Here is a 13,255-nt window from a genome sequence, read left to right on the forward strand (position 1 = left end):
AAAAAGTAGTGGGAAAATTACAAATACGCAAGACATTTTACAGTCTTAAGTGAAGTCAAATTCATCAAATTACAATTAGACGAATTCTTTAAATTTGCTGATGTGGATATGAACTTTCAGTTCATTATTTTGAAATACTTAGACGGCCTCTTTAGTGTTGTATTGAATGACCCAATTTTACTTACTTTACCATATTATAGAATGTAAAACATTTATGACTTGACGTAAAACTTTCATGTACTTAAGAATTAACGAAAACACTTTTTCTCTGTTAGTCAGTCATATATTTTACGTTTTTTAAGTAGAAGTTTTACTATCAAATGCGTTACATTAGGGAAGTGAACATCTTACATTTTACAATTAATATTAAAAACAAAAAATTTAACAAATCATTTTATCTATAATATCTTTTTGAAAGTTTTGTGTTTCTAACTAAGTGGAAGTTTAAAATAAATTTCACTTACCTCTTTTGAGTTTTGTCAAAATCACACACAGACCCATCTAAGTTTTATAATCTCATTTACCTCCCCTGAGATTCTGGTTTACGTACTCCCTCTCTCCCAATTTAGATGTCACTTTTGGGGAGTAGAAATTTTTAAGGGGACATGTGGGACATACCTTGTCTACCTGGAAAGTTACTAATTTGCCTTTATATTCAAGTTTGAAATTTTAAACTCCAAAGACATATATAAAAAAATGTAAAATACATTGTTTGAAAAAGGAAAGTGGACAATTATTTTAGGACAGACCAAAAAGGAAAGCATGACATTTTTTTTTGGGACAGATGGAGTAATAAATTGTTCCTGTTGTTAGTGACGGACCTAAAAAATTTTGTGAGGAGGAGCGGACTTTTAATTTGTGGGGCAAACTTATATAGTGATTTCATTTTTATAATTTCAATTGGGTTTTTTCATAAATTTTCAAAAATATAAAGTATAAAATGCAAAAAAAAAAAAAAAAAAAAAAAAAAAAAAAAAAAAAAAATTCAATGGGGCGGAATTGTAATTTTAGTGGGGAAATTTTCAAGAACTACTGGAACACCAAGTTGAGAAAGAGAATGCAGGGTCAGAAGAACCAAACTCTACCAAACAACAACTCAATAATTTGAAAAAGAAGGAAGCTATGGGGAAATATTCCTCAATGCCACAAATCCAACCACACCCCGAGTTACGAACTACGGCCCGGCGATGCACCAAGGTTATCATCCCACAACACCACCAGCTGCTAGAAAATCAGATGTTCGAGGGAAGTAGTAGTTATGTTCCCACTTGGGACCGCTACAACCCGTCCTCTTCCTCCCTAGCTATAGACTGCAATTTTTTGTTGGATTTCAACATCAGTGACCTACTTGTATCAGATGTTCTTAACTCGGAATTTGACGACAATGGGGGTGGCAATGGAGACTACAGTGGCATGAACATGGCTTCTGGTTCTGATTTCCCTCTTCCTTCTTATGAAGCTATGCTGAGAAATTTAACTAATGAAGAATAAATGCTAGAAAATCGGAACTTTAGTGATCTTCAACCAAGTGAAGCTTTGGAGGCACTTGCATCTTTTCTAAATTAGGAGGTTGAATGAATTGATTGATGTATATGTGATGAGTAATGATACAGGGTATGAAATTCCTACTGATTAACATTACATGAATAAGAAAAATGTCACAATGATATCATCATATTTAATGACGTAATGATAATATTAATCCTACTCACATAAAACAATCGGATATGTTTGATTTTTACACTAATTATTATTCATATTTGATAATAAACCATTTCATAATTGACACAGTCTGCTTAGTTACTCCCAATGCTAACAACAAATTAAATACAGAAAGCCCAAGTGTAAACCAAGCCCAAGGACCCAATTTTACAACCACGTCCAAAGTCAGCATTCAAATGCTCATTTCAACTGTTACTGGTCGTTCTTGCAATCCGGCGAACGTGGGGTGGGGTTCATCTCCCCTGCTACCACTTCAATTCCTCTTATCCAGCGGTTTAGCCGGTGGTCTAGCAACGCTTTCTAGAAGTTCCCATTCTGCCACAACTCTTGTTGCATTGTGTGAGTCCGTGATTGAAGATAAGAGCAGGCTGAGCAGCTTAGATCGGATGGATTCCAATGTGAGATGGAGGACCGAATTGGCCGTGAGATTTTTCTTCTTGAAGATTCTCCGCTCATTCTAGGTATTGTAAACCAAAGATGCCAAACCCAATTTGGAAACTGAATTGCTATGATATTCGGAGTTGCCTTTCCAATGGTGAGAGACCCATGCGATTAACTCTGCTCAAGAGGATGGTTGGATATGAAACTCACATTGTGCTTGCAATGAAGGAGCAATTAAAGAATAAGTGGTCATGGGATTCCAATTCAGTATTGCAGAGAATGCAAATTGTGGAATCGATCTGTGCAGTGCACCTCCTGTTCAAGGTTGGGGGTTTCATTGCTTAGTTACTCTCCTTTATTCTTGAGTGACAATTTGTGATTGACTAGAATGATGTAATAATTTCTATACGCTAGTTTGATGCTACTCGTTAATGCCCTTACCCCTTTAGTAGTTTTTTTTTTTTTTGAAATGGTAAAACACACACTTTTGCCCTGACCCCTTATTAGTGCCCTTACACACGTACAAACTTTATATGTGTGCATATTTTTTGTATAAATTATATATGACCAATTGCTTGTATTTATATAAAGTCATGCAATGAATGTAGTAGTAAAAGTTTGCATGGAAGACGCGGGTTTGTGTACGTGCAATTGACATGCATGTATAACTGTTTCAGCTCATTTACAAGAATTAAACACGCTCCCATATTTTAGGGAACAAAAAACTTTTTTGGATTTATGTGTCTGCGTTCACTAAGTTACTACCTTTGTAAATTGCAATGTACCATTTATTATACATTAATTAGTTGCTTTTCAATGTAGTTCATTATCCATGTAATTAGAGGTGAACACTGCTTTGTTTTGTGTTTTTTTTTTTTTTTTAGGCTTTTGAGACATTATATAACAAAAAAGCACATACATACGCAAAAAGACCGGCAATTCAAACAAATTCTTGAACCCTGATAGTTACCAATCATATATATATTAATGTCAAAGACATTGTACGACTGTACTAGCTAGTTAGAAACTAAACAATGAGGTCACATTGTGAGTGAAGCTGGACCATGATATGCATGAATGCAATACAGTCTGGCACCAGTTCCTTCCTAGCTAGTGCTAGTCAATTTTTGAAGTTGATGTGCATCCGTTAATTTCATTTTTGAAGTTGATGTCTCGTACATTAATTTCATTTTCTAACACTTTTTTTTTTTTTTTTTCAGCAAAATTTTCTAACACATAAAAATTAGTGGTGGGCAAAAAATCCGTCAATCCGCGAACCCGATCCGATTCAATCCGATCCGTACGGATCGGATCGGATTACCAGACCCACGGATTGGTGACGAATTTTAAAAAATTGAATTCGTAGTCCACGAATCGGATCATGGATTAAGCTGTCAAAAATCCGATCCGATCCGTGGCAATCCGTGGGTAATTCGTAAAATATATATATATATATATATATATATATATAATATAATATAATATTAATATATAGCAACTCTATCCGTGGCAATCCGTGTGCCACATATCTGACTTTTTTATTTTTTATTTTTTTTGGTAAGTATTTACTGATAGTCTACGGTTTGAGGAGATTCATAGAATTGTTCTGCTACCTCTTTTTTTTCACTGCACTGCTAGTCTGCTACTTCCTTTTCTTTTCTTTTTTCACTTCACTACTACTTTTGGACTTTTGGTGACGTAATATTTGCCAATTTGGTTCACTGCTACTTTTGGACCTTTGATTATGTAATATTTGGCATATGAATCTGTTATCCCTTTTTTTATTTCACTTCACTGCTACTGTTATGTAATATTGGCATAACAAATATCATCATGGTTATGCAATATTTTACAGTTTGATTATTCTTGTTATTATACTTTTAAATTGGGTTAATCTATGTTCTATTTTATACTTCTATAATTGGATATGAAATTGGTAAAAAATTAAAAATAGACTAATTTAGAAAATTTAGTCCACGGATTAGATCCGATCCGATCCGTCATTTTCACGGATCCGATCCGATCCGATCCGTGGACTAACGGATTGGTGGCGGATTCAACATTTTCCAATCCGTTGTGAGCAGATCGGATTAGGAATGATGCCTAATCCGATCCGATCCAATTCGTGGCCACCCTTAATAAAAACCTACAAAAGCCAAATTTCAGGACGCTGAAGTGCGTTCTCTACCAAATTAATTAATTATTGAACAGAAATACTACCATGCCATGTACAATTAATATTCTTATAAAATTGATAATTGAACCGTTAGGTTGTCATCATGATGGGATTTCTATCACTTTAATTTGCGTTCCAACTCCTCCAGGGAACTCATATATATATATATATATATATATATATATATATAATTTCATAAAACTCCCGCTACTTTTAAATTTTGATCATAAATTCCTAACTTATTTCAGATAATTCCCAATACTTTTAAAAGTTATTACACTGCCCCAATATCAATATCTAACCCGTTAACCGGACTGTAAAATGTCGAATTTGACCTTACTATTTAATATTAAATTAAAAAATATAATTATTATTTTTGAAGTTACAAAAATACCTTGTGTCTTCTTCCTCCTCTCTCTAAACCAAAACCACAACCACTCTTTTCAGTTCTTCATCTTTGTTGTGATATATATATATATAATTGCAATATATATATATTTCAATTATACGAGTAATTTGAGTAATTATATATATATATATATATATATTGCAATTATACGAGTAATTTGAGTAATGATATAATGGGTTTATTTGAGTAATTTGGTGTAATTGCAATATATATATATATACACACACACACGGAGTAATATGATGGGTTAATTATTTGATATAATTTCATATATCTGCAATCTCTCTCTCTCTCTATATATAGATATTTCATGTTTGCAAATCAACCTATATTTTATATATGGTGGTTTATTTTTTTGTAAAATGTTTTATTTTGGTTTGTGTATCACATAAATTTTCTTGTGATTTTTTTGTAAACGTTTCCAAGTCGCGCTTCGGTGACCTTCATGATCGTTGCCGGTGACTTGTTATAAGTCGATTGAAAGTAGCGGATCGCTGTTATTTACGGTGATCAAAACTCTGCACCGGACCAACCAGAGATGTTTGGATTGTGGTTAGTGGTAGTTGTTTTGGTTTAGAGATGAAAGGGAGAGAGAGAAGAGGAGAAAGAAGATGGGGATATTTTTGTAACTTCGAAAATAATAATTATATATTTTAATTTAATATTAAATAGCAAGGTCAAAGTCGACATTTCACAGTCTGGTTAATGGGTCGAACACTGGTATTGGGGGCAATGTGATCATTTTTTAAAGTATCAGGTTTTCTGAAACAGGTTGTGGGTTTATGATCAAACTTTGAAAGTAGTGGAGGTTTTATAAAATTAGCCCATATATATATATATATATATATATATATATATTTACACACACATGTTTGTATAATTTTCATTCTAGCTAGTAAGCATTTTAATATATATGTAATGTCTTGATCACATAATGCATGGCTAGAAATTATTTAGAATTATTAGGGATTGCTTTTTTCGACTTTGGTTTGAAATTTGGAATGAACAAACAAAATTGCTACAGAAATTATTTGAATTCTTCAAATTTATGAGCATGTGATATTCACTCCCAAGATCCAATGGGAGCTAGGGTTAAGTCCCTTTCGTCGTTAGATTTAGCTTTTAGAGAGAAGATTTTTTTCTCAAATTATTGTGAGCTTTATATGTTGGAAACTGATTGATGCATCCATTAACGTACAAGCCATTGAAGATGCTAGTAGAGCCCTTCCAAATCTTTTCTTACAATTTTTTTTTTTTTTTCTTTTTCTTTTTTGATATTGGAAACATGAATTAAATATACACTGATTGATACATCCATTAACGTACAAGCCATTATTTGTTGGAAACTGATTGATGCATCCATTAACGGACGAACCATCGAAGGTATTAGTAGAGCCCCTTCAAATCTTTTCATACAAAGATATGTTTTTAATTTGTTTTTTCTTTTTTGATATTGAAAAGTTGAATTAATTAAGTAATCTCTAAATCTAGGGTGATAATGATATATATATATATATATATTTTCATTAAAAAGGACAATAACTTGGGCACCAAAATTTTACTAGAGATGTGTGTTTAGTGAAAAGAACTGCAGCATCACGTGCAGCTAAATGGAAACTAGCTAATAAGGGGCCATTGAATACAGAGAACTTGCCAACTACCAAATTAAATACTCAGAACAATTAATCACGCGGTAACAATAATGAAAAATGACGCAAAATCAAAATGGGAATATCGTGTATTAAATGCTATATATCATTTCAAAGATTTACCATCCACCATCATGATGGCTAATTATAAAGGGTATAACACACACACACACAAATTTATTAATTTTAGAACCTTAATGCTTAGTCACCAAAGGGGTTGGTCACTGTCAATTTCAATTGCTTTCCAAGTGTTAAATGATATCTCTAGCAGAGACCTGCACGATTTCGGATTATATATAATTTTTTGAACAAAAAGTTCAGCATTTATTTTGGTTGATGATTCAGCAGTTATGAATGTTGAGACTTTAAGTTTTCAAATATGGATAGTCCATTTAACTAAATTGCATTTTTGAGTCCCATCAGTCGTTGTGCCCGAGTTGCCAGACTAAAAAGCATTTTACTACCGGTTTTTTACTTACAATTTTTTTTTTTTTTTTTTGGGAGCTAATATAGGCGCTTCATAATTATTCTTTGGCGCTCCATTCCCCTTATCTCTTAAAATGAAATTATAAAAAAATCCTTACATCACACTAAGTTTAGTTCTTATATTTTTAATACCATAATTGCCCTCCATATAAAAACATGACTCAATAAATTTTTTTTTAACTCTTCCAAAATATTTAAATTTGGTTCAATCCCCCATGCCATCTCCTATACGTGTGATTATTTTACAATTCTAACTCCTCTAATTTATTAATGTTTTCTTTCAGGGTTTCTCTAAGATTAAAATTTGATGAAACTAAGTGTGTATCAATTGACATGACTTTATATATATATATATATAAAGACTGGAATGTATAATACTTAATTTTTAAATTGTTAACAATAAAGTAGTTTTGAAATTCTTGCTGAAAGGACTCGCTCAAATAAAGAACTGATAAATTTTGAGTTGTCAATCAAATCATTTGTTATGTAATATGGTCAATTTTATGTACTTATGAATTCATAAATTGTCAAGAATTTGTTTATTTTTTGATGTAATTCATGTTCTTCTTTAATTCTAATATTTGAATCTATATTTGTTTTAGGATAATGCTTAGCTACTCACCGGTGAATAGTTTCATCCTACTCACCATTTGTGTGTTTCAATAACAATTTACCACATTAATTTTAATAATAAAATAATTCACATCCTCCTGTAATTTCTTGGATCAACCATTGAATAAATGTGGATTTTTTTTATTATTAAAACTGATGTGGTAAATTATTATTGGAACACACAAGGGGTGAGTAGGGTGAAACTACTCACTGGTGAGTAGCTAAGCATAATCCTTTATTTTATAACTCAAGTTTCATTGAGTTTTTTTTTTCTAACAATTTGTACTTATTTCTAGTTGGTGATTTCTTTTTGGTGTTGATGTTATTGCAACAATAATTGTTGTTGTATTTTGTTTATTTTGTACTTTGGGAAGATGTGTTTGTGTAATTGCGTTGGATGCTCTCTCTCTCTCTCTCTCACTCACTTTTTTTTTTTTTTTTTTCAAGTTTTTAATCAAGTTCCTCTCTATTTGGTTTTATACACACTCCTAACTATAAAACCAACAACAACTCTCATCTTTTTTTTTTTCTTTTTTTGGTGTTGGCACTATCGTCTTACTTTTGCTAATGTTGTTTAATGAATTCCATTTTGGTAAAGAGAGATTTGGCAACCAGAATCCAAACTCTATTGTGGAAGGACAATTATGGTATTAAAAATCATTGGAATCAACTTGGAACTCTTTTGTAATTTCATTTGGAGAGAAAAAGTGAATGGATCACCTGGGGATAAGGGTGGAGCTCCAATATCGACTCTCGTTTTTTTTTTGATACTTATTATTTTCAAACAATATATATATATATATATATATATATAGTCCCGATCTCTTGCTCCCCACGGAGTAAGAAAATTAATCTACACTTTCTATATAAATAATTTAACGGTCATTTTTCAAACTCACCTTTGGCCTTTCCTTTTAACACAAAATCACTCCCACCCTATTTTTAGTTTCTATATTTAAATTTACCATTACCACTTACTAACAATAAAATGTAATTATATATCAACTCTCTCTCCATTTCTTCTTTGAATTTGAATCCATGGACAAAAGTGTGAACAAATGATTACTCCCCATGGATAAGGTTATGAGAAGAGCTTCACCCATTTTTTTTTTTTTTTTTGGTTACCTTGTTATTTCTGAGGTAAATTCTACAGTTCCACCATAGTCAGTACATCATCATCATCCAATAATCAAACTCACAAATTCATAGATTCAATAATGAATTTCACCAAATGCCCAACTTCAAATTGAAATAGAAAGAATTTTTGTTCAAACTTTAAATGAAATTTTCTTCAATTTCAAGTCCAATAAATCAATTCGATATTCCAAAATGCAATATTACAGTATATTTGTTAGTAAAATTACTTATACTAGAGAAGTATATTAATTTACTAATACTGAGAATAATAAGATTTTTTTTAGGAAAATGTTATAATATCATACTGTTATTGCAAAATTGAAAGATAAGAGTATTGTTTTTCTTTCAAAGAAACATCCAAATAAAAACAATTTTTTAAGTAAAATATACTGGTATTATTTTTTTTCAAAAGTTTCTATTTTTATTTTGATAATTACATTTTATTGTTAATAAGTGACAATGGGAAAATTAAATATAAAAACTAAAAATAGAGTGAGAGTGGTTTTATGTTAAAAAGAAAAACCGTAGGTAAATTTAAAAAATGACCGTTAGATTAACGGTCTACATAAAAAGTGTGAATTGATCTTGTTCCATAGAGAGTAAGAGATCATGACTATATATATATATATATTTTTTGTATGTGTAAACCAAAATATATGGTTACTGTTTTGTAATTTCATTTGGAGAGATAAAGAAAATGGAATGCCTGAGGATAATTGTGGCCCAGCCAATATCAGCTCCCTTTGTTTTTTTTGTACTTATTATTTTCAAACTATATATATATATATATATATATATATATATATATGTAAACTAAAATATATGATTATTTTTTTAGTTTTGACAAATATCTGAAAAAATAATAGGATCCGTTTATTGCTTCTTAGGTTGACAACTTGACAATCATTCATAAACCGTGATGAGCTGCATTCTGGACGTAACATTGTTGTCCTTGTTTTTTTTTGGTTAATTAAATGAACACTTTTACCAAATAAAGTAATATAATACTCCAAGAAAACTTTGGTTCTTAACAGAGAAGAAAAGTTAATATCTTATTATAAAAATGATACACGGAACAAAACTCTTATTTCTTACTCTCCTCTGCATCAATGAGAAGTGAAATGTTGTGATACCCTTGATTTCATAACAGGGTTGATTAAGTTCGCGCACAAAATTAAAGGAAATTAAAATAATTAAAGTATTTTAAACAAACACAGATTACAAAATATAATAAATAATAAATAATATACTAAAAAAAATTAATAAATAATAATTTTTATTAATAATTTTCCAATGGCTACAACTCGGGAATCTCGTAACTCGAGGACCCCTTAACCAAAATTCACTATCTAGAAATTCATCAAATATAATCACAAAATAAACTTTAATTAAAATAAGACAATTAATTTAAGCATTCAATTAAATAAAATAAATCATTTAAAAATAAAATAAAAGCAATTAATCCTAATTAAATAAAACAAATCTTTTAAAAATAAAATAAAAGTAATTAATCCTAATTAATAAATCCTTTAAAATATTGAGGTATTACATTTTTCTCCTCTAATAAAAAAAATTCCGTCCCGGAATTCACGAATCCATGAAATGAAAATTTTGATTATTTAATTTCAAATTTCAATGTTTCCTTTATCCGTGTGGAAATTAACCCATCCACACATACTCCAAATTAACAGGTAAATTATTCGCAATTTATTAAGACTATGCTAAGCTAATCCCTACTCGTTGCATTCATTTACAACCTAACCTCGCCAACTTATATGCATTGGAAAAATATCTCATTGCTGTAATTTCTTGCAACAAAAACATATAAAAACCCTTTTACACACATGATGCAAAATATATAATATCGCCAACAATAGGTAATTGCCTAATCAAACAAAATACAAATAACCCACATAATGAGATAATAACCTCCTCTTTATTGTCAATCCACGTTATACCTTCCACGAAAAAATGTTTGAGGTAATAACCTGTTTCCCATTTTCGAACTTTAATATACGAGTTTATGAAAACTTAACTATTTGGCCCATTCTGGCAGCACAAATAAGATCTCTAAAAAGAGTAATCTTCATAAGTGTATCCTTAATTAATGTAGGACTTATAATTCAACTCCTTTTAAATAAGGATCCACGAATGAAAAATCTTAAAAGATCGTCCATACAAATCTTTAAGTAATGCCATACCAACATGCAACCCCGAAAGCTTTATTTAATGCTCTCAAACGATCTTGACCAACCCTAAACCAAATTACTTCTCAAATACTGAACATTTTGTATCGTGTTGACGTTCGAGAATATCCGAAATTACATTCATCCTCCCTAAACAATACTGAGTATAAAAGTAATAACTTCCCATAATTCAATTCTCTACTCTATCTAGCACTTACGTTTATTGTGTGAACGTAAACTATCAACTGTCGTAGTCTATGTCATTCAATCAGTTTCCACAATAAATTTTGTCTCCCAACATACTGATTTAGCATACGATCCTAGCACTTACGTTCTTGCCTCCTCAAACACCTTCCAAATCAGTGTCCTACCATTTTCTAATAAGACTCAACGATTTACCATTAAGACACACTAACGGACCGAATATAAAATACAATGAATCTAACCTTAAGCTCTAAATAAAAGAGTACACAATGCGGAAATCACATAATGAAAGACACCCTAGGGACACTTGAACCTGAAGTGTTCTGATACCAACTATGATACCCCCTACTTTCGGAACACGGGTTGATAAAATCCGCGCACAAAATTAAGGGATATCAAAACAATTAAAGTATTTCAAACAAGTACGGTTATAAAATGAAATAAAGAATAAAGAATACGCTGAAAAAAATTAATAAATAATAATTTCCATTAATAATTCTCCAATGGTTTCAACTCTAGAATCCCGTAACTCAAGGACCCCTTAACCAAAATCCACTATTCAGAAATTCATCAAATATAATCACAAAACAAAATCTAATTAAAATAAGACAATTAATTTAAGCATTCAATTATATAAAATGAATCATTTAAAAATAAAATAAAAGCAATTAATCCCAATTAAATAAAATAAATCATTTAAAAATAAAATAAAAGTAATTAATCCCAATTAATAAATCCCTTAAAATATTGGGGTATTACATTCTTCCCCCCTAACAAAAGGAATTCCATTCTCGGAATTCACGAATCCATGAAATAAAAACTTTGATTATTTGATTTCAAATTTCAATGTTCCCTTTATCCGTGTGGAAATTATCCCATCCACACATACTCATAATTAGCAGGCATATCTCGTAATTTATTAAGACTATGCAAAGTTAATCCATACTCGTTGCATTTATTTACAACCTAATCTCGCCAACTTATATGGATTGGAAAAATATCCCATTGCTGTAATTTCTTGCAGCAAAACACATAAATATCCTTTTACATACATGATGTGAAATATATAATATCGCCAACAACAGTTAATTGCCTAATCAAACAAAATACGAATAACCCACATAATAAGGTAATAACCTCCTCTTTATTGCCAATCTACGTTATACCTTCCACAAAAAAATGTTTTAGTTAATAACCTGCTTCCTATTTTCGAAATCTAATATACGAGTTTATGAAAACCTAACTATTTGCCCCATTCTGGCAACACAAATAAGATCTCTAAAAAGAATAATATATCTTCATAAGTATATCATTAATTAATGTAGGACTCATAATTTAACTCCTTTTAAATAAGGATCCACGAAAAGAAAATCTTAAAAGATCGTCTATACAAATCCTTAAGTAATGCCATACCAACATGCAACCCCGAAAGTTTTATTTAATGCTCTCAATCGATCATGGTCAACCTCTAAACCAAATTATTTCTCAAATACTGACCATTTTGTATCGTGTTGACATTCGAGAATATCTGAAACTACATTCATCCTCCCTGAACAATACTGAATGTAAAAGTAATAACTTTCCACAATTCAGTTATCTACTCTATCTAACATTTACGTTTACTATGTGAACGTAAACTATCAACCGTTGTAATCTATGTCATTTAATCAGTTTCCACAATAAATATTGTCTCCTAACATACTGATTTAGCATACGATCCTAACACCTACGTTCTTGCCTCCTTAAATACGTTCCAAATCGTTGTCCTACCATTTTCTGATAAGACTCAATGATTTACCATTTGGATGTACACACTAACAGACCGAATAGAGAATATAATGAATCCTAACCTTAAGCTCTAAATAAAAAAGTACACAACGCGAAAATCACATAATGAAAGACACCCTAGGAACACTTGAACCTGGAGTGTTCTGATACCAACTGTGATACCCTCTAATTTTGGAACACAAGTGATCAAATTTGCGCACAAAATTAAGGGATATCAAAACAATTAAAGTATTTCAAACAAGTACAGATTACAAAATGAAATAAAGAATAAATAATACGTTGAAGAAAACTAATAAATAATAATTTCCATTAATATTTCTCCAATGGTTACAACTTGAAGATTCCATAACTCAAGGCCCCTTAACTAAAATTTACTATCTAGAAATTCATCAAATGTAATCACAAAATAAAATCTAATTAAAATAAGACAATTAATCTAAGCATTCAATTAAATAAAATAAATTATTTAAAAATAAAATAAAAAACAATTAATCTCTATTAAATT

Source organism: Cornus florida, unplaced genomic scaffold, assembly GCF_030987335.1.
Source record: "Cornus florida cultivar Cherokee Brave unplaced genomic scaffold, ASM3098733v1 CherokeeBrave_3.0.0_Hap2_Chr10, whole genome shotgun sequence".
Taxonomy (NCBI): Eukaryota; Viridiplantae; Streptophyta; class Magnoliopsida; order Cornales; family Cornaceae; genus Cornus; species Cornus florida.